This window comes from Protopterus annectens, chromosome 10.part0, assembly GCF_019279795.1.
Source record: "Protopterus annectens isolate FY-2018-M chromosome 10.part0, PAN1.0, whole genome shotgun sequence".
NCBI classification, from domain to species: Eukaryota; Metazoa; Chordata; order Ceratodontiformes; family Protopteridae; genus Protopterus; species Protopterus annectens.
The window spans coordinates 1015303530-1015326985 of NC_056744.1; the positions used below are offsets into that span (position 1 = coordinate 1015303530).

At 37.2% G+C, this 23456-nt stretch overlaps 1 protein-coding gene and 1 non-coding gene across 4 annotated transcripts in view; both read left to right on the forward strand.

Moving 5' to 3' along the window:
* Positions 1 to 23456, forward strand: part of LRRC39 (leucine rich repeat containing 39) — a 365433-nt gene that overhangs the window by 58429 nt on the left and 283548 nt on the right. The window lies entirely within an intron of this gene.
* On the forward strand, positions 16741 to 16905 carry LOC122814602. Its single transcript, XR_006366834.1, has one exon. It is a non-coding gene; the product is annotated as a U1 spliceosomal RNA (small nuclear RNA).

The window sequence follows — 23456 nt, forward strand, 5'->3', positions numbered from 1 at the left end:
ATGGCAGTATCTGTATCAGAAAGGGTTACAGTGAAGGGGAAGCCCCTCATAGTAAGACTTACTGATCATGATAACCCTTTCTGGACTTAATCCTTGTTTTGTCTTTTTTTGTCATGAAATCTGTTTTGAAAGGCAGATTCATCAAGGTGGAGAAACAGATTCATCACACAGTAGCAACTCCTTCTCTGGACCAAAATTCGACTCCATATCAAGTAATGTGGCATACTATTTTCCATTAAGAAGGAGTTAGTTGGATGGGTATTCACAAATTCATCTTTGATATGACTGGCCTATTGTTCCTTGAAAAAGGGAGGTAAGGTCTAAGGGTGGGTGCTGACAAAGTATAAATTGCAACTTGGCCCAGTTGTCTTGGTACATGTTATGATTCTATGGTTCTGTTATCACTGAGATGGATCTTTCCCTGTCTGAAAAAGGTCTGGTAAGATTATTATCCCTAAGAAGTTATCAAATAAATACATTTTTTTTCAGACGTGCTTTTGTGCTTCCTTTTAAAGTAACTGGACGTTAGCAAATCACAGCCTGTCATCACGTGTGCAATACCATTGTTTCTGTTTTATTTCATACTACCAACCTTGTCTTATCTCTATAAAGGCTCACTTTAATGCTACATAAATATGTTTGGAAACGGAAGTAATCTGCCAGTCTTTCTCAGCTATTGAAAGCTGTCTTGACAACTGACATTTTTCTTTTCTGTTAGGTTTGGGATAATAACAGCAAATGCAATTGCAACAGGAAGAGATAAACTGTTGTGTATGACATTAATAACAAGCAGCATCTTAGACAAATGAATGGTACTATGAATCTTTTATGCCAATGTACTCACTAGTAACTAAAAAAGGCTATAATGGGATCATCTGTTGAGACTGTATTATACAATTATGGGATATTTTCAGACTTCTATGTACTGAATGTATGATTATTCACATGACCTATTCAAAACCTGCTACTTATTACCTTAATGCTGATGGCTCTAGCAGGATTATCTATACATTGGGATGCCGATATCACACATGATTTTGGTGGCACAATAGCCTAACAGAATTACTGCTGTAGATTGCTTCAGTATGGTTCTCAGTGGTGCTGTTTTTTTCTCTATAATGTCTGCATGTCTTCTCTGTGTCAGCTTGTTTTTTGTTGAGTACCTTGGTTTCCTTTTACAGCCCAGAGATACACTGTAGGCGAATTGGTGATTCTCCAAACTGCCGGGGGTATGTGTGTTTGGAGGTCCGCACATAACATGAGTGTTTGTTTGATTGTTTGTATTCATTTGTGCATGTAGTTCACCCACCTGCCAAATTAATAAAAATTTAAATAAAAAAATCTTTTTCAAATGTCCAAGAGTGAATTTCTGTTTTTCAACTGAAAAAAATTACGTACTTGTAGACTTAAACCTGCCCCCCCCCTCAGAGAATAATAGGCAACCACAAAAATACATTTTTTTGTATTCTTAATAGTGCCTTTCCTTGTATTTGTTCTTGTTATTAGCATTCAACTTATTTGACTACCTAAGCTGTTCTGATGAAACTGTACCTAATATCGAAGATAAAATAATTTGTTTTAATAAGCAGTATAGTTTAAACCATTAAGACTATTATATAACATAGGCTTGAGTCTCAGACTTTAGATGTTCTTCCACTCGATCCTCAGTTGCTTCCATTTAAAAATGGCACTGCATCTTTCTTTGTGTGTGTGTGTGTGTGTGTGTGTGTGTGTGTGTGTGTGTGTATATGTGTGTGTATGGTAACTGTGATAGTCTGGCATCCTATTCAGGATTGGTTTCTATGCCTTGTGCCCACTGAATGCTTAGATATGATCCTGATTTCTCTCTCTCTCTGCTCTGAAATGAGTAAAGTTGACAATCTGACTGTGAATGACTGAATATCAAATAGATTCTCAGAGAAAACCAGTTTATACCTCTGTATTACTCCATTAAGTACTATTTATGAGAAATAATTTTGTGAAAGCTAAATGTTGTTTTTGTTGCCATTATTCATGTTAAAGCACTCTGCCTAGACCATTTTGAGCCAAGATACTTTGAAGAGTACAGAACAGTAATTATAATTGTATCAGCCTTAACAAAGGATTTTATCACAACTCAGTGGATGAATATGCATGATATTTCAATCAATAGCAATAAGAACAATGCGAAAAAAAATCTACATTGGCAGCACAATCTAATAGTGGTAAGATTCTTACTTTACATTTCCAGAGCTTAGAATTCAATATTGATGACTGCTAACCGTCTGTGCAGAATTGTGCACATTCTTTACATGGCTGCATAAGTTTTCTCTGGGGATTCTTCCAACTTTCCAAAAATATTGTTCTTGACTGTCTCCACTAAAATGCCCATATATATGTGTTGTATTATACTTGCCTTTGTGGTCCATGTTATGGCTGAAAATGGTCTGTATAGCAGCCCACTTACCTGGTTAACAAATAGATAGATAGATAGATAGATAGATAGATAGATAGATAAACTGAAAGTTTAAGAAGCAATTTTTGGATTGGAAAAGAAGATGAATAGCAGTTTTCCAAAATGGTTTCATGACCTATCAACATTATGAGGGGTATTTAGAATCTGAAGAGCAACAAATCTAATTCAGATGCGTATATACCACGTTAGCTCCATTCTTTGCAACTAGGAATGATTAACAAACCACACAATCTCATTTAAATTGCATTAAGTTGCACTTCAGTATATCCATATGGCAGACTGTGAATTAAAATGCTTATTTTCCATTTCCATTTTAAAACTTAATGTATTTAGGTATATCACACTCTTCACTTCTACAAATTTTGTTTGTTTGTTTTTATAATTGTATACAAGTATTGTTACTGTGCTATAGAGAAGGTATATGTTGATAAACAATAGAGTTGATAAGATATTTGCTGGAATGAATTTCTTCAACAGGGAAACATCAAATGCTGCCATTCTATAGACAGGATGCATTGTCCACAAATAACTTTTCAATTTTGTATAATCTCCAAAGTCATATTATACCTCTAGAAAATAGGCACCTTAGAGAAGAATATCAGAGTGCTAGGTAAAATGACCCAACACAACATGAAATGGCCAGCTGGCAACATATGCCAGACTATAGAGAAACCCCAAACACTGTCCCAAACTACATTGTAATCTGTGCCTGGTAAAGGTTTCTGCTGATCTTTGTAGGCAGCCCCATAATGAACACTTTAGAAAAATGTGTATAACATATATTTTCAGTAGTAAAATTAATGTTATACTTTAAAAAAAAAAAAGTTTCCACCGAGTTGAGTCCAAAATGTTAAACCCAAGAGTCTTATTTGTGGTTGTCATGATGACAAACCTGACAGATTGAATGTGTGTGTGTGTGTGTGTGTGTATATGATACAGAAAGAGAGAAAGAGACTGAGGAGACTTCAGTAAGTGTTAACTGTTTCTGATTACTCCTGAAACAGGAATGGGGAGGAGGGTTCATAGGTTAGTATTAGGCTAACTGCCCTTGCGAGCCATTTTAAGCCTAGCCAGTTATCCCTTGTGGGACTCAAACTCTGCACCTTGTGTTTGCAAGGCAAACACCTTACCCATTAGGCCACCTTCCCAACCCTCATTATATTATTATGACAGATTGTCAAGTGAAATGCATAGTTTAAAATGTACATATTAAAACTTAATGTTGCCATGTTTATTTATTTATTTATTGCATTTGTTTACTGGGAAAGTCCACTGGGCCTAAAAGAGACCATTTTCAGTGGAGGCCCGGGGAGAAAAGCTCCAACAAGAACATAGATACAGAAAACATATAAACATTAATTGGTGTAGAAATAGTGTTACAGATAGTAAATACAGTAACATAGACAGAATATATATGTAAAAGCTGGAATCTAGTTTGTTTGATTACAATAATATATATAGAAAATATACATTAAAACAGAATTCAATGAATTCAATCAGAGAGATATAAACAGAGATATATTAATCAGTATTATTGTACCAGTATGAACAAGTTTATATCAAACCATTCCCTTCTATAAAATATATTTTTGATTTTTATATCTGTATATATGTCATTGTCACTGTAATCTAGAAAATGCTAATAAGAGAAATGTTGAAAAAAGTTTACTTGTGGTGTTTGGTGTTACATCTCATGCTTATAAGCATGTTTTTACTAAAGGATAGTTCATGGAAGGGTGAGGCAAAACAGGGTAAGGTAAGTGTCCATAACAACTACTATGGAGTAGCTGCTGAGTGTATACGATGGTCTCAGCCACTTGAGAAAATCATATTCCTGACCTATAGGTATAAATACGGTTTGAAAGAGAAGTCCCTGAATAGCTACATGTGAAGAACAAAATTAGATTGGGAGTTATTCCAGAAAATTGGAAATGGAGCAGGAGTTGTTAATCTATAAAAATCTATAAAGTATAGCTATAATCTATACAAAAGAAAATGCTGGAATTAACTCTGTCTGAATAGTAAAGAATACTAAAGATAACTGACATTTGCAAGTATTTTGTTTACTGACCAGCTTTGAGGAAACATTGTGTATTATAGCAATAACTGACAACATGGGTGTGGTATATTGAAGAGTTACCCACAGTTGGTGTGATTTAATCAAGAGAGTGAAGCCCGAGTAATTAAACAAAGCCAACGGTGGGTAAATCTTCAATATACCACACCCAGGAGTCAGTTATTATACAATGACAATAGTTAAGAAACAAATTGCTTATTTTTCTTAAATAATGTCTTTGTATAAGGGCTCCCTGGTGTTCTTCTGCGTTCGTTAGATATCCTGCTGATTTTTATTGATGCACTGCGCATGCATATGGGACTTGCATTCCCATGCGTATACAGTACATCAGTGCTTTGGAGAGGAAGCAATGGAGAAAGGAAGGTCTTTGTTGCTCTTTTTTTCTTTTTCTTTGTTTGCTGAATAGTCAACCTGCTTAATGGTCAGCGCCAATTAGGCAGAAGGTACGAGTCTGGCTGCATATGACAAATTTAAGTTAAAACGTTGATTGTCAGTAGTTATTAACAAGATAGGCTCAATGAAAAGACAGTATACTTGCAGTCGGATATTTGACTTCTGGATTTGTCGACTATCTCTGTGATTTATGGGAAGCAAATTACAAGTTTTAGTGGAAAGGGGAACATTCCTACATCTGAAAGCAATTTCTCCAACAAGTTTTGGCTTGCAGCATGAATATCAGAGTGCTCTAAACCTAAAAATACAAATACATTTCAGGTGCAATGTGAACTACTAACACATTTAATTATTTATTTAAACTACACTTATCAGTACAATTGGTTCAAACCCAGCATACTGGATGCTTGTTCACTTCTTTTCGTGTTTTTTTTAGCGGTACAAGAGAGACAAGATAGAAAAAAATACAGGGAAACTCCGGTACATTTCTTTAGTTTTCGAATAATGTACCTGATTTTCCTAGTATTTTCTCCGACCTGTCTGTCTTGTACCTGTCCATATTTCTAATTTTATTATTATTATTATAATTTACAGTGAAGAAAACTTAAAAAGTTCCACTATTTATTTATTTATTTGACATTTATTTATTTGAAATAGAGTAATGAAAGAGCTTATTGACTAATTACTTGTTGTATCCGTGGTATCTCTCCCATTTCATCCATCCAGACTTGTGGGTTTTTATACAAAGTTTTTTTAGTTGTGGTCGAATTGTTCTTATAAACTTAAAAAAAGTTGCCAGAATAACATGATTAATGTTGACATGCATTTTCTGAAAGATATGAAGTCCAAAACTCACATGTATATCATTATTTGGTGACTCCAATCCTCAGTGATTTGCCAGAAAACCACACATATTAGAGGAACAGACCAAAAATATGAGGCAAAAATCTGACCATTCTGCAAAAATCTGGGCAGCTGAGAGGTATAATATAACACCAGGTTGGCCCAATCCACACAGAGACATTCACAGTGATTGGCATTTAGTTGGAATGATGTTGCATTATAATAGCCCTATGTGCAGGGCTAGCCTTAGGCCAAATTGTGTCATACCCAAGGGGTTCCATGGTGCCACCCTCACTGCCCATTATCTCTATAAATCTTCCATTGCTTCCCCTTCCCTAAGGTTGGCCCCCACCTTGGCCTCCCTCCACCATCCAGATAACTTTTTCTTCCTTTTTTTTAAATTTTGTTTTACTTTACTGCTTTTTTTTCTCTTGCATCCTTTCAATGCATCCTACCTGTTGGGTAAGACAATAACTACAGGGGAAATAATTGAATAAAGCCAGAAGATGTATTTGAGAGCTTTTTCTTCAAACAATCTTCTCATCTAATGATGTCCAGAATAAGATTACTGTATGTTATACTCTATGACTTTACTTTTTCTTGCATCCTTTCAAAACACCCTAACTGGTCAAGAGTGCACATCATAACTATGCATGAAGCAATCAAATAAACCCAACAATCACTGTAAACTATTTATTTTTATTTCACACAAATGCACATTAGCCCTGTAAAGCCAGAGTAGTGACTGTCCAATCTGAGCAAATAACAATAGGTTGAGTTACTGTCATCCACAGACAATGCTCACTCCCACCCAGCAGTTACAGCAAGTTTTGTGTATAGTATACATGTTTGATTGTGGGGAAAAATGATGGTCATGTAACACATTTCAACTAAGTTCCACAGAAACAGTAACCGAACATTAAAATGTTTTAAATTGTTTCATACAAATGAGTGAACACAGACATCCCCAGCAATATAGCTGCTTTCGGTACATCTTAGATTTCCATCTCTTATTAAAAAAATAAAATAAGGTCAACACAGTAATGCATTCAGATCACTGTCAACCTCCTTGTGCAATAATCAGGGGCACAGGCACAAAATCATGGACATATTTTAAATATTGCTTTGTTTTTTAATTTCTCCAAATGTTGGGGGTTTCTGATACCATGACAGGAATGGACCCCATTCCTAAGTCAAAGTATGATTAAAGTTCATGAAATTAGTATTGTTTCAATCTTTGACATCAGCCAGAAGTGCTCTTCACAGCACACACAATGTGCCCAGTAATGACAACTTCTGGAATTCATACAGAGTTACATGTATTGGTAACATATCTAAATATGATTGTAGATTATTTTTTATAAGACCCATTGCTCCTACTACTACTGGAACTGTCCGGGAATCTTTCTTCCACATTGCTGTCATTTCTACCTGTAAATCCTGATATTTTATGACTTTGTGTCATTCTGTATGCAAGACACTGTAGTCACTGGGTGAAGCAGTTTCAATGATCAATGTTATTTTTGTCTTCTTTTCATGGACCACTATATCTAGTTTTCTAGCATCTATTTTTTGAACTGCTTTTAATGGGTGATCCCACGTGATGTAGACTTCATCATTTTCTATGATGCTTTGTGGCTCGTGTTTCCAGTGTTTTTCAGCCACTTCAATACCATAATGTTTGGACAGTCCCCAATGCAACAGTCTTGCCACATTATTATGCCTTTCTGTATATAGCCCTGCCATTAGTATGTCACAACCAGCAACAAGGTATGCAACTGTTTCCAATTCTGTTTTATAAAACCTATATTTGTTTGTTTCTCCCACATGTTCAGTGGACTTTGCAAACTAATGTGTATGTAACCCTCTATCTTTGACCACCAATATTAACCTTTCATCTCTTGGTTTGAATTCACCTCTCCTTGACCATTCCCAGTGGCGGATTTAGGCTTTGGCACAGGGGCACTCTCCTCCCCCTTTTGCTACCTTAACTTATAAGCAGTAAAAGCATGCACCAAAATAAAAAAAAAAAAATCTCAGCAAATCTTTAAATATGAAAACAACGTACTGCCAAATGCGGTACCTTGACGGAACATTTTCAGATTGCGGGGGGGGGGGGTCAGCCCAGCCCAGCCACTTCCTGGCAGTCCCACTGACTCGTCATGTGAGCGCAGGGTAACTGCATAGACAGTGAGTTCCCAGACCGCCAAAACTAAATAGAAGACTGTGCAGCTGGAGTAAATGCACTCATTAAACTGGATCTTCAGGCTTCCTGTGAAATAAGTCCTTGGTGAGTACTGATCGATAGGTTATAGGAGTGTAATAACTGGCCTTTTAGGAGTTTACCAAGACTGCTGGTAAATGATACTGTCGGATCCAAATATAAAGGGGAGTAAAATCATCCACTGTATTACACATAAAATGCCCATTCCAAATACCCTTTTTGTAGAAACCTGAGATTTTGCAGGACAAAACATACCCACGACCAGCTCAAAAAAAATAGTTTCACTTTTCTTGCCAAAATAAAATGTTACTCTTGTAGCTTTGGAGTTACTTATCCTATTTCATATAACTTTTAAGTATGTCAAATACAAAATAACTACTTTATACAACTATTAAAGAAAACCTATGAAAGTGAATATTTCACATTTTTTGTCCTAAAATCTCAAGACAGTTGACATTTTTATAGTTTTTTTTCGCAAGACACAACTGACCAGGGAGAGAGTGCACCTCGCACAGAGGGACAAGTAGTTACTCCAACCAAAGCTGGGAAAAGACAGGAAACATTTGGAATGGGATAACAATCCATTGTGGAGCCAATACGTCATCCTAAATTCTAAAGTCAATTTTAAAAAAGTGCAAATTCACATTGTTGTTGCTGTTAAAGCTGAATGGGCGGCCACGGTGGTACAGTGGTTAGCATTGCCACCTCACAGCAAGAGGTTCTCCGGTTCGATCCTCGGCTGGGGTGCCTTCTGTGCGGAGTCTGCATGTCCTCCCTGTGGTCGCGTGGGTTTCCTGTGGGTGCTCCGGTTTCCTCCCACATCCCAAAGACATGCTGCCCGTGGATTGGACACTCTAAATTGGCCCTAGGTGTGTGTGTGAGTGTGCCTTCTGTGGAAGGTTGGGCGCCGGGCTGGCAACTCGACACTGTAAAACTCCACTGCCATTCAATGTGCGGACAAGGTGATCCGCTGTGGCGACCCCTAACCGGGAAAAGCCGAAAGAAGAAGAAGAAGAAGTTGCTGTTAAAGCTGAATAATTCATCATGAAGTAGTAGGTGGATTTATTATATTTTCATCCTTCCCACTGTTGAAGTGGCCTTTAGACTGTATAGTTTATGTCCCAGCCGGCCAGCTTCTCAAAGATCTGGGCCCCGCCACCCCCACTCCCAACACACTTCCACTCTGACCGCTGATTGGTCAGCACTGAGGAGGGAAATTAGGACTTTCTTGTGGCTTCATTAAGAAGTTATCTCTCTGTTATCTCAGAGGCTCCACTAAAGTGGCCTTTCAGCTCCTTTCGAATAGGTAAGTCATCTTTGGAGGAACACTTCCATGCAGTACAAATGGGAAAAGAGTTTGTGGATGGATGGATATAAGGTATTTTTACTTTACTTTATATATGTTGTGCTCCCTTTAAGAAACACTGTTTCATCTCTGGGACCGCTATTTTAGCTTCGGCTGATGTTGGATCTTATGTAATATAGAATTGTACTGCTTATCCCACCATTTTAATTATTTAAAAAAAAAAAACTTAAATGTAGGGCAGTGCAGTGTTTCTTTCAGACATGGACAAGGACAGGGACAGGACGGACCTGGAGTGTTTGTCGTTGTTTAGCGATCTTCAGCAAATGAAGCCAAAATATAACAGGAAATTGGTGATACTAAATACCTAACGCTTTCAGTTGTTGAAGATCGCTAAACAACTGCCATTATTATGTGTAATATAGATTTTATCCCTTGGTATTTGGTTCTGCCCCTCTTCTTACCAATGGCTTTGGTGTCTTTGGTTATTAGCTATGAGATTGAAAAAGTCTTTTTGGAACTTTCAGTTTAAACATTCAGCCACATGATGGTGTGAAAATTGGAGACTGCTAATGAAATTATACTTTTTGCTGTCTGCTTTGTTATACACAAATTGTACTATTGATCGCATAAGTTTTTTTTTTTTTTTGTTACGTATGGAAGAGGATTATAGTGTTCATTATAATTCCTACAATCGTATTTTGTGTTTGCCTGTATTTATTGCATTGTAAGACTTGTGTATGTGTGTGCCCCTCGTTGCAGTACAAGTGTTCTCCATACCTCTCAACCTCTTAGTGCAAGAAAGCTGGACAAAGCTGAGAACTAGAGACATATTTTAAATATTGTTGTTACTACTATGGCAACTTTCTATGTTTACAAGGTTTATTTTAATTTACATTTTCTAGAGGATTTGAAGTCTGAAACTGAAATGTATGCCATTATTTAGTGACTTTAGTCCTTAGATCATCCCAGTGATTTATTAGAAAACCACAGATTTTATGAGGAACAGATTAACATATGGGTTGAAAATCTGGACATTTGAGAGGTATGGTCTCCATTTAATGGTGTTATCTTAGTGAATGAGTTGTTTCAAAACAAGATTTTTTTAATGCACACCATACCGCTCAACTTCTTCTAGCAAGAAATCTGGACAAAGCCTCAAGTAATGGGGGAGGGGTACAAAGACCCAGAAATAAGGATATGAAGTTTGAAACTTCAATGTATGTCATTATTTAGTTATCATAGTGATTTATTAGAAAACCACAAATTTTATGAGGAACAGACCAAAAATATGAGCTGAAAATCTGGACATTTGAGAGATATGGTATTCTCCATTTAATGGTGTTATCTTAGTGAATGAGTTGTTTCAAGACAGTTTATTTTAACATACACTATACCTCTCAACTTCTTCTAGCAAGAAATCTGGACAAAGCCTCAAGTAATGGGGAGAAAAAAGGCCCAAAATAGGGACACTTTTTAAATATTGCTCTTACAGCCTTAGAAAGTTCATAGAATTACAGGTTTTGCATTAACATGAATTTTCTGAAGGATATGAAGTTAGAAACTCAAATGTCTGCCATTATTTTCTTACTTTAGTCCTCAATGATTAGCCAGTGATTTGCCCGAAAACCACAGATTTTAGGAGAAACATACCAAAAATATGAGGCAAAAATGTGGACACTTGAGAGGTATGATGTACACATTTCCTTTGCTATGTACACACTCCATTAGTAATATATATGAAATGCCCTTCTTGTTTCTTCTCGTAAATACTCAGTGTACCACATTATCATCTATGTGGCAGATTTCCAGATAAATAAATGTATGGAAAACTGGTAAGTCAAAGTTTGAAATGGAAGCTTTGCAGCTTTTTAATAATTCAGGAGTGTGTTCTTCTAGGAGCAAACCAGAACAATATGTGCAAATATAACCTGTGAAGATGAGCAATAGGCCTGTGCACAGGATGTGTCCAGTTTGCTTGGCTATGCAATTGCAGCCAGAGGTCTTCTATTATTTGGAGTGTTAGCACATTTAATCAGTTTGCAGTTATTATATTATGCACCCTTGACTTGAATGACTGTCTGCTAGTGTAGCTGCCTTTCCTGCCTCCACCCATCAGTTTATAGCTAATATATTTATTAATTTATCATTTATACACTTCTGGTAGGAAGAAAGTGCTCCCCCAATCAGTTATAATAGAATAAAATCAAAGTGGTGCTGTCTGAACATCTACATATATTTGAATGAAACAACAAAATACATGTGTTGAATTGTGTTAACCCATTTTTAATCTCCACAGCATGCTGCAACAAGAAAGTAAATGGAAGCCTTCTTAATAGCTGGAGGAGGGGGGCTACCAGCTATGTTTCACTTGGAGGGGAGTGATAAATTATTCTGTGAGGGGCTACCAGCTACGTCCAACTTGAAGAGCAGTGATAACAAGTCATTCATTCATACCCCTCAGCTGTCCTAAATTTTACAGAGTGTTCTTGATTTTGGCTTATATTTTTGCCCTGCCCCTGATAAAATTTTTGATTTTCAGGTAAATTACAGAGGATTACAGGAGTCAGTAATCCCAGAATGCCAGACATTAGAGAATCATACATTCAATAGTTCAGAAAATGCAACCTGATGCAGAATTGGTGTTCCTTTAACCTTTTAAGTAAATTACAGTATTTAAAAAAATACATGCCCTTAATTTTGGACCCCTGTTTCTTCCCCTATTATTATTGCCTTTGATCAGAATTCTTGATCAAAGAAGTTGAGAGTTATTATTCACTGATTCAGCTGTATCCATATCTGTGCTGTATTCTTCATTAAGTGTAGAAATGCTAAAGTTGTAACAAGGGTTTTGTTACCTGCAGCAAAACAACTGCATTTAAGGGATGGTGATTACACTGCTGCATTTTTTTTTCTTACGAGCATTTCAATTTGCTTGAGTGATCCACTGCAACCAAGACCCTCATATATTTAGCAATCCCTGGCAGAGATCTTGTAGGGGAGAAGTGTAATTTTAGGAACAGCTCTTAGTGTCTAATGAACTTTACTGTCACCATGACTTTCGACAAACATGCTGTTATTACGTTTCTTTAATATTCATTTTAAAATGGTTGTTGTTCTTCTTCTTTCGGCTTTTCCTGGTTAGGGGTCGTCACAGTGGAATGCTGGTCCGCTAATGATTGGCAGTTGATTTTTACGGTGCCAGGGTGCCAGCCCGATGTCCAACCTTCAACAAAGGCATGTCCATTCACGCATGTGTTTCGAACACCACGGGGAGGATATGCAGACCACACAGAAGGCGTTCCAGCCGAGAATCGAACGGGAGAACCTCTTGCTGTGAGGCGACAACGCTACCGCTGCACCACCCGGCTAACCATTTACACAAAAGATATGATGTAAAATTTATATTATTTCATTTACATGACCCTGCCCAGGGATCCTATAATGCCAATAAAATGGTGACATTTCTGCCTAAGGATAAATTACTAAAAAGCTACAGCTGTGCCCAGTCACATGGCATAACAGGGATGAAGCCCTAGTTATGCTACAGACAATGAATGTTAAAACGAGTGGCAAAAGAGCTCTACTGACCAGGCAGGAAGATTGAGAGTGACAGGCTGGGCACCAGCTTAACCATCCTGAAGGAAAAAAGGTGGCATCAGCCCACACTCTACATTATTGACAAATGCTGGAAAGCAGATACATCATTGGCAGAAAAATGCCTATTGATCTTTGCTCCACAAAAAATTAGGGAAATCATTTGCAGCAATGTGCATACACACTCCCTGACAGACAGCTACTGCAAAACTCACAATACCACTGCTGTGGAATTCAGCGAGGTCATCCACTTGACCAACTTACTGGCCCATTTAATGCACCCAGCCCTCACCTTTAACTGAGTAAGGAGGCTGGTATGCTCAGAACTGGGAAACAAATTGGCTGTAGTGTTCTCACCTGATGGAGGAATAAGAGTACAGGCTTCATCTTGAACTGGGGCAGGTCACCTCTGGGCTCCTAAGGAAGAGAACAAATGAGTTACAAGACATTAACCCAAGATGTGCCTGAAGAATTACCCAAGATGGGCAAGGTATACCCCCAAGGGAGGACTGGTGAGCTCCCATAAGACTCAAGAGCCCAGTCTTCATCCCACAGGAAGAGGAAGAATGAATAAAGTCAACTAGGTGAAGACTGAAGACCCACTAGTTTGGGCAAATATTGCTTTAAATACTATGTGGAGGAAATATATTTTCCTTTAGACATGATTTTGTTACTGTAGTGTTATTCCATTGTGAATTTTTCAGATTTTTTTTTAACAGCTGTCAGAGTTTTATTTTCCCAGAAGTTCAAAGTTGGTGTCATTATCAACTAATTGTAAAATAAATAAGGTACATATTTTTATAAAATCACTGGCTTAAGGAATGGGAAATCAGATGTATATGCTTACAGAAATGTTTCTGAGTGATCCTCAGTTTTGAATTCTTTTCATAATTTTCCATTGCTATTTTCAATCTTTTGCTAATGTGATGTGTAGCATTTCAGGAACTTCAACAGCTTTTTAACACCATCTTGTGTCATAGGCAAATTTACATTTAATCAAACTGCAACAAGTTCACATTTATAAACATTATACTTCACATATATTGCTATATATCATATACCCTAAACAACATTACATAAATTATTCAGTCCCTGCCTTTTCGTCTTTTAGACAAGAAACATCTTTATTAAACTACCACTTAATGATGTAGTCAATCATACATTTATATAAATGAAAAACCACACCAGCACAATCTACTTGCAACCATTTTACATCACAAACCATACTGACACACTCCCAGTTGTAAACATTATACGTCACTTATAATCTACTCAATCATTTCCAGTCAAATATTACATATCTCATTTACGTCCTGCTTTTTTTAAGCCTCATTCCTCCCTGTATGCATTGTTCCCATGATCCCCATTTATTCCTGTGAAATTTGCTCCTACCCTTTTCTAAAGATCTCAATTCCAGTTTTATCTCTGTTACTATATTCACTACTTCTAGTACAGTTGGTTTAAATTTTGATCTCCATTTTCTAGTAATTGCATTTTTGGCAGCCACCATAATTGGACTCAGCAAGACCTTACCAAGTTTAGGCAGTTTCGATTCTGTATCATATCTCAGGAAAATCATCTTCCCTCATTATACCAATCTGCCTACCCAGCATCTCAGACAGTACTGCCTGCAGGGAGTCATTAAAGTCTGCCAATTCATTGCAGTTCCATAAAATATATTCCCAATTACCTCTTTCTTCCCCTTCACACCTCCAACATTTGCTGTCTACCCGAGGAAAAAATTATCTGGAGTCTGTTTGGAGTATAAAATATTGATGTAAACATTTCCAAGCAAAAATCCTAAATCTTTTAGATTTTGTTGCATATTTGGGAGACATACATATATCCTCCCATTGTTTCTTTGTGAATTGCTTATCCAATCTCTCTTCTCAATCCTTTTTAACCTCTTCTGATTGATTCTTATAGTTATCATGCAATATTTTATATATTCTATTAATTAGTCTTTTTAATGGCAGCTTCTGTTCCAGATTCTACTAAAAACTCTGCCAGTCCTTGTCTTTTGTTTAAGACCCCCTATTTATTTCTCTTTGCCTATACTCTAATATTGATCCTTGATATGAAGGGGATCTCTAACCTGCAGTGCAAATTCTTGGCATCTTCCCATTCTATTACCTTTTCCTAGTTATTAGCTCCCAATACATTGGTTCCTTTGCCAATTTTCTCCAATAAATTCCAGCCACCATCTTGCCTATTGTCTATATCCCTAGTTGCAGTCATCCCTATCGGCAGAATCTCCTTTCTCCATTCCAATCTTGGCTTAGTTCTTAGAATACTTTCCTCTACTTTATGAATATAACATTCTGTATGATTATTGTTATTCTCCTTAAAGATCTACATCCAAAATACCAGTCTCTTTCTTTTTTGAGCTTCCCCCCATTTCATCATCATCCACTTTGAATTATAGTGTTTTTCCTTGTGCTATGTATAGCAGTATTAAATGTGTAGCTCTGAAATACCCCTTCAAATCGGGTAATCCCAGTCTGCCTTGTTCTATTGGAAAAGTCATCTTATCCCACTTAACTCTTGCCATCTTCCCCTTCTAGATAAAATCCTTCATCTCTGTTAATTGCTATCCACAACTTCTCCTCTGGTTGATAAAAATATGCCTGGCCTACGTATACGACTAAAGGGACTAAAAACATTTTAACTGCTTGCATCTTACTATCCATAGTCATATAACAGAGCTTTGATTTTCTCAGTTTTTGTATTATGTTTTATTCTCTTCCCACATATCCTTAGCTGCCACACCAGAATCTTTTTTTATCATGACCCTTAAGTGTGGATATTGCTGAACCAATTTGAGTATGAGCACATAATTTACTGCTATTGCCTTTGTTTTAGCTTCATTAATTTAGTACCCTGAAAAGATTTGAAACCCTCTCAAAATGCTGCACAACACTATAATGTCCCTTTCTGGTTTTGTCAGGTATAAAATAATATCATCTGCAAATGGAGACGGCTTTTCTTGACAAACCATGCAAATTATATCCTTGAATTTCTGAGTCCCTTATTTTCTTTGTCAGTGGTTCTAAATAAAATGCAAATAGCAAAGGGGAAAGAGGACACGCCTGCCATGTTCCTCTGCTCAAACAGAAATTATCAGAGAGGACCCCACCTACTTTAATATTCACCTCCAATCCCTCATGTATACTCCTAATCAAAATGCAAATTATTCCATTGCCCTCATAAAGTCCCAGCTTACTCTGTGAAATGCTTTCTCTGCAGAAAGACCCACCAACAACAATGGTATACTATTTTCTTGCATTCTGCTTCCCACTGGATCATCACTGTTCTGTTAATGTTGTCAATGTTTGCCTCCCCTCCACAAAACCACATCAATCCATATCTATCAGTCTTGGTATCACATTTGCCATTCCTTTAGCCATTATAAACATAAACCCTATAATAATGGTTTAGTATTGAAATGGGCCTGTATGAAGCTGGTTCTGATGGATCTTTGCCCTATTTAGGTATTGTAGCTACCACAGCTTTCTTCCAGGATGTTGGTACTTTTCCTCCTCTTAAAATACTGTTAAACAAAACCCTCCAGATCTTTAACAGTTTTTTCCCCTCTTGGCTTCCAAACATCCACAGGAATACCATCTGTTCCTGGGGACTTTCCTGTAGACTGGTTATACATCACAATTTTAATCTCATCTCCTCCTTTCCTGTTAGTAATTGAGCCTCATCTGCTTCTAACATTGGCATATTTATTTCTTCCATAAACAATTCCATTTTTATCTTTTCTTGATTTCCATATTTCTCCACTTTAAACAGACTTTCATAAAATTTTTGATATATTTCTAATACCCCTATAGGATCTCTTGTTACCTTCCTTGTTATAGGCTCCTTAAGCTTGGTGACAGCCCTTTCTACTTCTGTTGCCTGAGTCATTGAACATTTAATTGGACTGACTACTATGATTCCCCAAATGTGGGAAACTCAGTTGCATAATTTATGGTAGTGGGGGACTTCCATCATGTAGTTCCCTGAACTTAAGCTAGCAAACAGATCTGTTTTTCTTCTAGCATGCCTAGCTCACACTCCTGTATATGTCTAACCAATGTTATACATACAATTCCCCAAGTCCTAACTGAGAAACAACCATTTGCTCTCATAGTAATCTTATTTACAGTACTTTTTCTCCAGATGTACTTCTTTTCTGTCTGTCACTATAAACACTCCTGTTGCTTTCCTTTCCATTTTTCTATCTGAAACCTCTCTCTCTTGAAACACACTTCTTCTTCCGCCTTTCTCTCTTGAACTCTTTCCCAAATCATGCTTCTTCCTTTCCTGTTTTTCTCTCTCTCTCGTACTCTTTCTTGAAACACGCTTCTTCCTTTACTTTCCATCTTTCTCCTCTCAAAACAGGCTTCTTCCTTACCTTTTCTTTTTACTTTCAGTGGACTTTGACTTGAGAAAGAAGGCAGCCAATACTGACATTTCTGAACTCCTGGAGACAGGCATTGCCTCCCCCTCCCACACCCAGTCTAGAACTTGTTGAAAGAACAGATAAGGTACAGTAGGGCTTTTGTTATTAAAAGTCTTCCAAAAGAATATTAATTGTGGTTAAAATCATTGCAAGAACAGTAAACTGTCCAAAAACATTATGGTCTGCTTAGGAAAGTTTTAGCAGTTTAGTTATTTGGTACATCATTTAAATGTAGCTTTTACTAATTTATGCAAACATCTGTGCCTGTAGTTTATATTATATCTTGCATAACAAAGTTGGTTTTCACTTACAATCCTTTCTAAAATGCTGCAGTGGTTACAATATTTTTAGACACTGCTTGTGACCAAAGTATTTGTTTTTTGTGATTTTTTACATGACATCTGCTTCCTTCCTTACTGTGATACTTAAACTTAACTGAACTTCTGAACTTCTCAGTTTCTATACGTCATTATTTAATTTAAAAAAACTAAATATTTCTCCATGGCTGTTTTCACCTTCAGTGGGATACTTTCCAAGTTCATAACAGTGCATATGCCCAATATGCCATGGAAGGAGACTGTGGCTTGGTATAGGTAACCAACCATCTCTTCTGAATCTGAAAATACGTGTACTACCTGTATGTGTACTGTGTGCTACACAGGAAACACCTGTTTCTACTACCACATCTCGAACAACATCATGTGCAACTGAATGTATACTGCTGTCTTTCCACACATCAGACCTTTTTAAGGTAATCTTTCCACAACCACCAAACCCAGTGTCCCACTTCCCAGTCTCACCCTGGTACTCAACTGACCAGACTGCGCCCCCCCCCCTTTTACAAATTCTTGGATCCCCACTGATTCCTGCGTTCATTCCGGATCAGTATGAGGTTCTTCCAGAACCTTTCTTTACTTGCAACTATATTTATTCATTTTCCACATTTCTTGCCTTCTTATCTGGTCCTTCACCTTATATTTTATTTTGTTCTTTGGCACATTCAGTTGCTGCCTTATTTTTATCTACTTTTGGTTTGATTTCCATTCCTGCCTGACGCCGATATGCTTCTGTTAGACTAAGCAGGGAAGCCATCTTAGATTTATTCGCCTCACATTTCAAAACTTTCGCTATGTTTGTGTCTTGTGAGATCAGCAGATATGTACGCAGTCCCATGACTGCAGATCTATACATGTAACCCATTTCAAGGAGGCCCATACATCCTTCAGAACTGGAAATATATAATCTTGGTATGCACTGATTTTTATAAATAATTTGGTGAGCCTGAAGCATCCTTCTTGTTTTCCTGTCTAATCTAGCCAACACATTTTGGGGCCAGTCAATCACTCAAAAACTGTAACTTAGGACAGGAAGAGCAAATTGGTTTATAGCTTGAATTTTGTTCCTAGATGTCAATGCTGTTTTCAGGATTAATTTAAGTCTTCTAAAGTATTCCTTACTAAGTTCTATTCACACTTGTTCATCGATTCCCAAATATGTATACACTTCCACTTGCTCAAGTTGTTTTATATCACATTATTGTCCCAAACTGATGTTTTCTTGGTGCTGCAGTTTTCCTGCTTCAAAAGTTGCTTTTGCACATTTATTAAGACCAAATGACATTTTTATATCATCTGAAAAAGGTTTGACAACTTGCAGTTGTGCTTACAGTTCCTCATCCGATGAGCTATACAGTTTTAAATCATCAACAAAGAGAGGATGAGAAGGCGTTACACGTTGTTGTCTTCTAAGAGCCAAATTATAGCCATGGCTTAAGCTGTTAAGTAGATAGCTTAAGTGGTTAAAGGCAAGACAGAATTGCAGCAGCGACAGAGAGTCACCCTGGAATATCTCCCACTGAATTTTTATCCCTGGAGTAATAATTTGTCCTTTATCATGGCTTAATTGCAAAGTGGTCTGCTACTGTTTCATGGTCACTGTAATGTAGTTGATCAGTGCAGGGTGCATCTTATACATTTTTAAGCACTCTTTTATCCATCAGTGTGGGATACTATCAAATGTTTTTGTAGTCAATCCATGCCATACTTAGATTCTTCCCCTTTTTATGGTTCTCCACTATGACTTTAACAACAAATGATCCTTTGTTCCATATGACTTTGTTTTATTGCCATAATTGAGTTTTCTTCTAAATGACTATAAACTCTGTCTGTATCAATTCCAGTCTATAGGTTATACGTCATCAGAAAGCAAGTTACTGGTCTATAATTTTTAGGTTAGCTTGCAGGTTCACTGTTAAGTAGGAGCATTGTTTTTCCTGTTGTTAGCCAGGTTGGTGTCTGTTCGGGGTGCGCACACAAATAGTTCTTACTCATGACTAAATCTTTGTGCAAATATGTTAATTACTTTTAACCAGAAGTTAGGTACTGCATCTGGGCCGGGGGTTTTCCAATCAGAGTCTTTTCTTAACTTTGTTTCAATCTCTCTAGCTGTTACTTCATCCCATTTCATATCCTGTACCTTTAAACTTCTTATTCTTTCTTTTACTTCTTCTATACATTTAGCATCTGTGTTATGTTCCACAGGTTCTTCAAAAACACAAAATGTACCTATTTCTTCTTTTTTTGGTGGCCTTTCAATTCCTTTTACCTTGTTTCCCAATTCTCTATAAAACTTTTTTGGGTCATCAATAAATTGTTTATTTTGTACTTTTCCTTTATATTTATGTTTTTCCACCTGTGTTCTACTTGCTTTTATCACATCTATCTTTCTAAGTAGTTTTGTTGATCTGTTCCCTCTTTTATACTCTTCTAACAGTGACACTGCTTGTCTTAATTGTTTTATAGTTTTCTCTATTCAGTACTACCATGATGGTATTTGATTTCTCTCCTTCCTTTCTCTCACTACTCTGTGTTCTTGTGGTAGAACTTTATCAGTTATTAATTTAGCTGCACAGTATATATCCTGTTTACTTCTGTTATATCACATAGATCTCTATGGACAATCCTAATTCTGTGTTCATTTGTTTTATCAGACTTCTGACTTTTGGGGTTTTATTGACCTTCTGCAGCCTATTTCTTTCATTGATTTTAATATGTCTATCTATCTCTATTAAATCAAGCAACTCTTCTCTTAGCTCATTGTCTTCTAAACCGAGGACACATTTTTTGTTTTCCATTTCCTGTGGGCATTCTATATAAAGTTCTATAGCGTCTTCCTGTGGCACATTCTCTTTAATTTCATCCTGTGCCATCTGTTGCTCTGTCATATGGAAACTCACTAGCCTATCACTCCTCAACATTAACTGCGTCAGAGTTTCCAGTTTCTTGGTTCTTCCCTTGCTGTCCAGCTTCAAGTGAACATTTATACTGTTTTTTCTGTGGAAGGCTCCAAAACATCTTCATATATACTTCCCGTTCCACTGGTTTCTTTCCCCTTAATTTGGATGTCCATTGCTCTATCCTGTTGTGGTGCTTTCTGAATTAGATTTTCTATACTGAATCCTTCACTTTGGAGGTACTCCATAACTTCAGTTTTTATTTCTTTAACTCCTCCATTACTGATCTCCTTTTCTACTTTTTTTGTTTGTCTTCTTATTTTTTGTATTGTAAAGTTTTCCAGGTCTGGATTCCTTTGCCTGTATTTCTCTTCAAATATCTTTGGTGCTGCTCTTTTTGTATCGATTAGTTTTGTTTTCTTATTTGCATAGATATTGCACCATATTAAATCTCTTTTTCTTTCCTAAGTCCATACTTCTTCTTCAGATGTCTCCTGATCTTCCTGTTTCTCCTTACTTTGGGGACTCGTTCCATCAAGCTGTGATGTACCCTGTGTTAGAACTCCTACATAAAATCCTTCACTTTGCAGACACTCCATAACTTCAATTTCTATTTTTTTAACTTCTACTTTACTAATCTTCTTTTCTACATTTCCTCTTTGTGATATATTTTTTTTTTATTATGAAATTTTCCATATCTGAATGCCTTTGCCTGTATTTCTCTTTGAATTTCTTTGGGGCTGCCTTCTTTATATTGATTAATTTGGCTTTTGCCTTTGCATAAATATTGCACCATATCAAATCTCTCTTTCATTCCCATGCCCATATTTCTTTTATATTCTTTTCAAAAATCTCTAGGTTTTGTTTATAGTTTTGCACTTCCTCAGATCCTTCTTTTTCCAAATAGATCAAAGTTTCTTGGTCTGTATGCTGTTTTTCACAAATCTGTTATATTAATGACAGAAAGTTTTATTTGAAGCTTCGGACAGTGTTTCTTGTGGAAGTATTATTCTTGCCTCTAATTTCTTTCTTAATCTTTTTGTATATCTTGTGTCTGGAAATTCTGGGCTTTTTGCATAATAGTAACAATACATCATTTCTTTCTTATCCTCAATAGTCCATCCAGTATGTCGACTTTATGGCTCTTCTTTGGCCTATCAGTTTTTGTGATTTTTTGTGTACTGCTACTTCCTTCTACAACAGGGGGGACATGCCCCCCCCCGGCCTAGCCTAGCCCCATTGTAGGAATGTTTCTGTGTATTGAGGATTCTACACTGTCATTTTTTCCAGTCCTGGCACCAGTGTGCCTATTAGGATTGGGCACGTTTTTATCCTATGTCTTGTGCACCCAGCTATCTTTTTTAATTTTCAACCTAGTTCTGTCCATGCTATATGCTATATAAACCCAGTCTATATATCAGTGTCATCTTGGTGAGATTTTGTGAAAAACAGGATCCACCTCATGAAGGTACTCACCAAGACTTCAGGATGAATTCAATTTCAGCAATGCTACTCTCCTTTTTGCTGATTTATCCTCTCTCCATTTGGACCCTGTGGATATTGCTCCTATATAAATTTTTTGAAGGATCCAAAGTCTACAACTCAGATGTCTGTCACCATTTAGTAACTGCAACCATTAAATATTGAGCAGAAACCACAAGCTTTACTAGAAACCACATATACAATATAAAACAAGACAAGATGAATGAAGTCATGTGACATCAGGGACAGCTAGAAAATATGAACAACATGTTGTCTGCTTGCATAGGATTAATAAAATGTCTGCAGCAAATCACAACCTTTTGTGTAGATTCATCCCACCATCAATCTTTTTACAGACCCTCACAGTACCATAGGCTACAAACTCTTGATGCTGATGCTGCAGCCAATTATACTCCATCATTCAACATTTCTTGGTTTTCAGTTTGTTCCTATCCACCATAATGTAAACAAATCAAAGAGCAAAAGCTCTTTGATTCATTGTACCAATCAGGAGTAGGACCATGCAAAAAGCCCGGAAATTGAGTGTTCAATGTTTGCTTGCAGCAGAGGGTGCTGCTACATAAAATAGCCAGAGTGTTGCTTTAGCTTGATGAAAAAAGGGAAAAGAGAAGTCAGAAAAACACCCCTGACTGAGTGGTGCTACATGAGGCCAGCTAGGTCACCTATGCCTAAGATTATCCATGCCTATGTTCCATGAGGTGTCCAGGTCCCACAGAGAACTATTGTCTCACACACACACACACACACACACACACACACACACACGCACGCACGCACGCACGCACACACACACGCACGCACACACACACGCACGCACACACACACACACACACACACACACACACACACACACACACACACACACACACACACACACATACACACACACAAACACACATACACACAGGCATTAATTTGTCCAACTGTTACACTAGCAGAATTCTTTGCACCATGCCAAGGTAACCAGTCCAGGCACAATGCCTGACATATAGAAACAATGCTCTTTAACAAGCCTTGTAGTACACTGAGGAAGACAGTCCCATAGACAACCACTCACACACACACCTAGGCAAAGACAATGACTGGCATTTTGTAGCAATGCTGTTGCATTACAAGACATTGTATCACATCAAGGCAGCCAGTCACACGGAGAACCACTCACACTCAATAAACCACAGCCATACTCAGTCACCCATATTCATAAGAAAGCATACAGATTGACACACCAGCCCATGTAAACCATCACAGAGCCGCATGCATCCACATAAACACCGACATTCAGAGACACATGCAAATCACACAAAGAAATCCAGATTTACACAGAGATGCATACCCAAACACACACAGCCATTCAACCCAGACACTTGATACATATA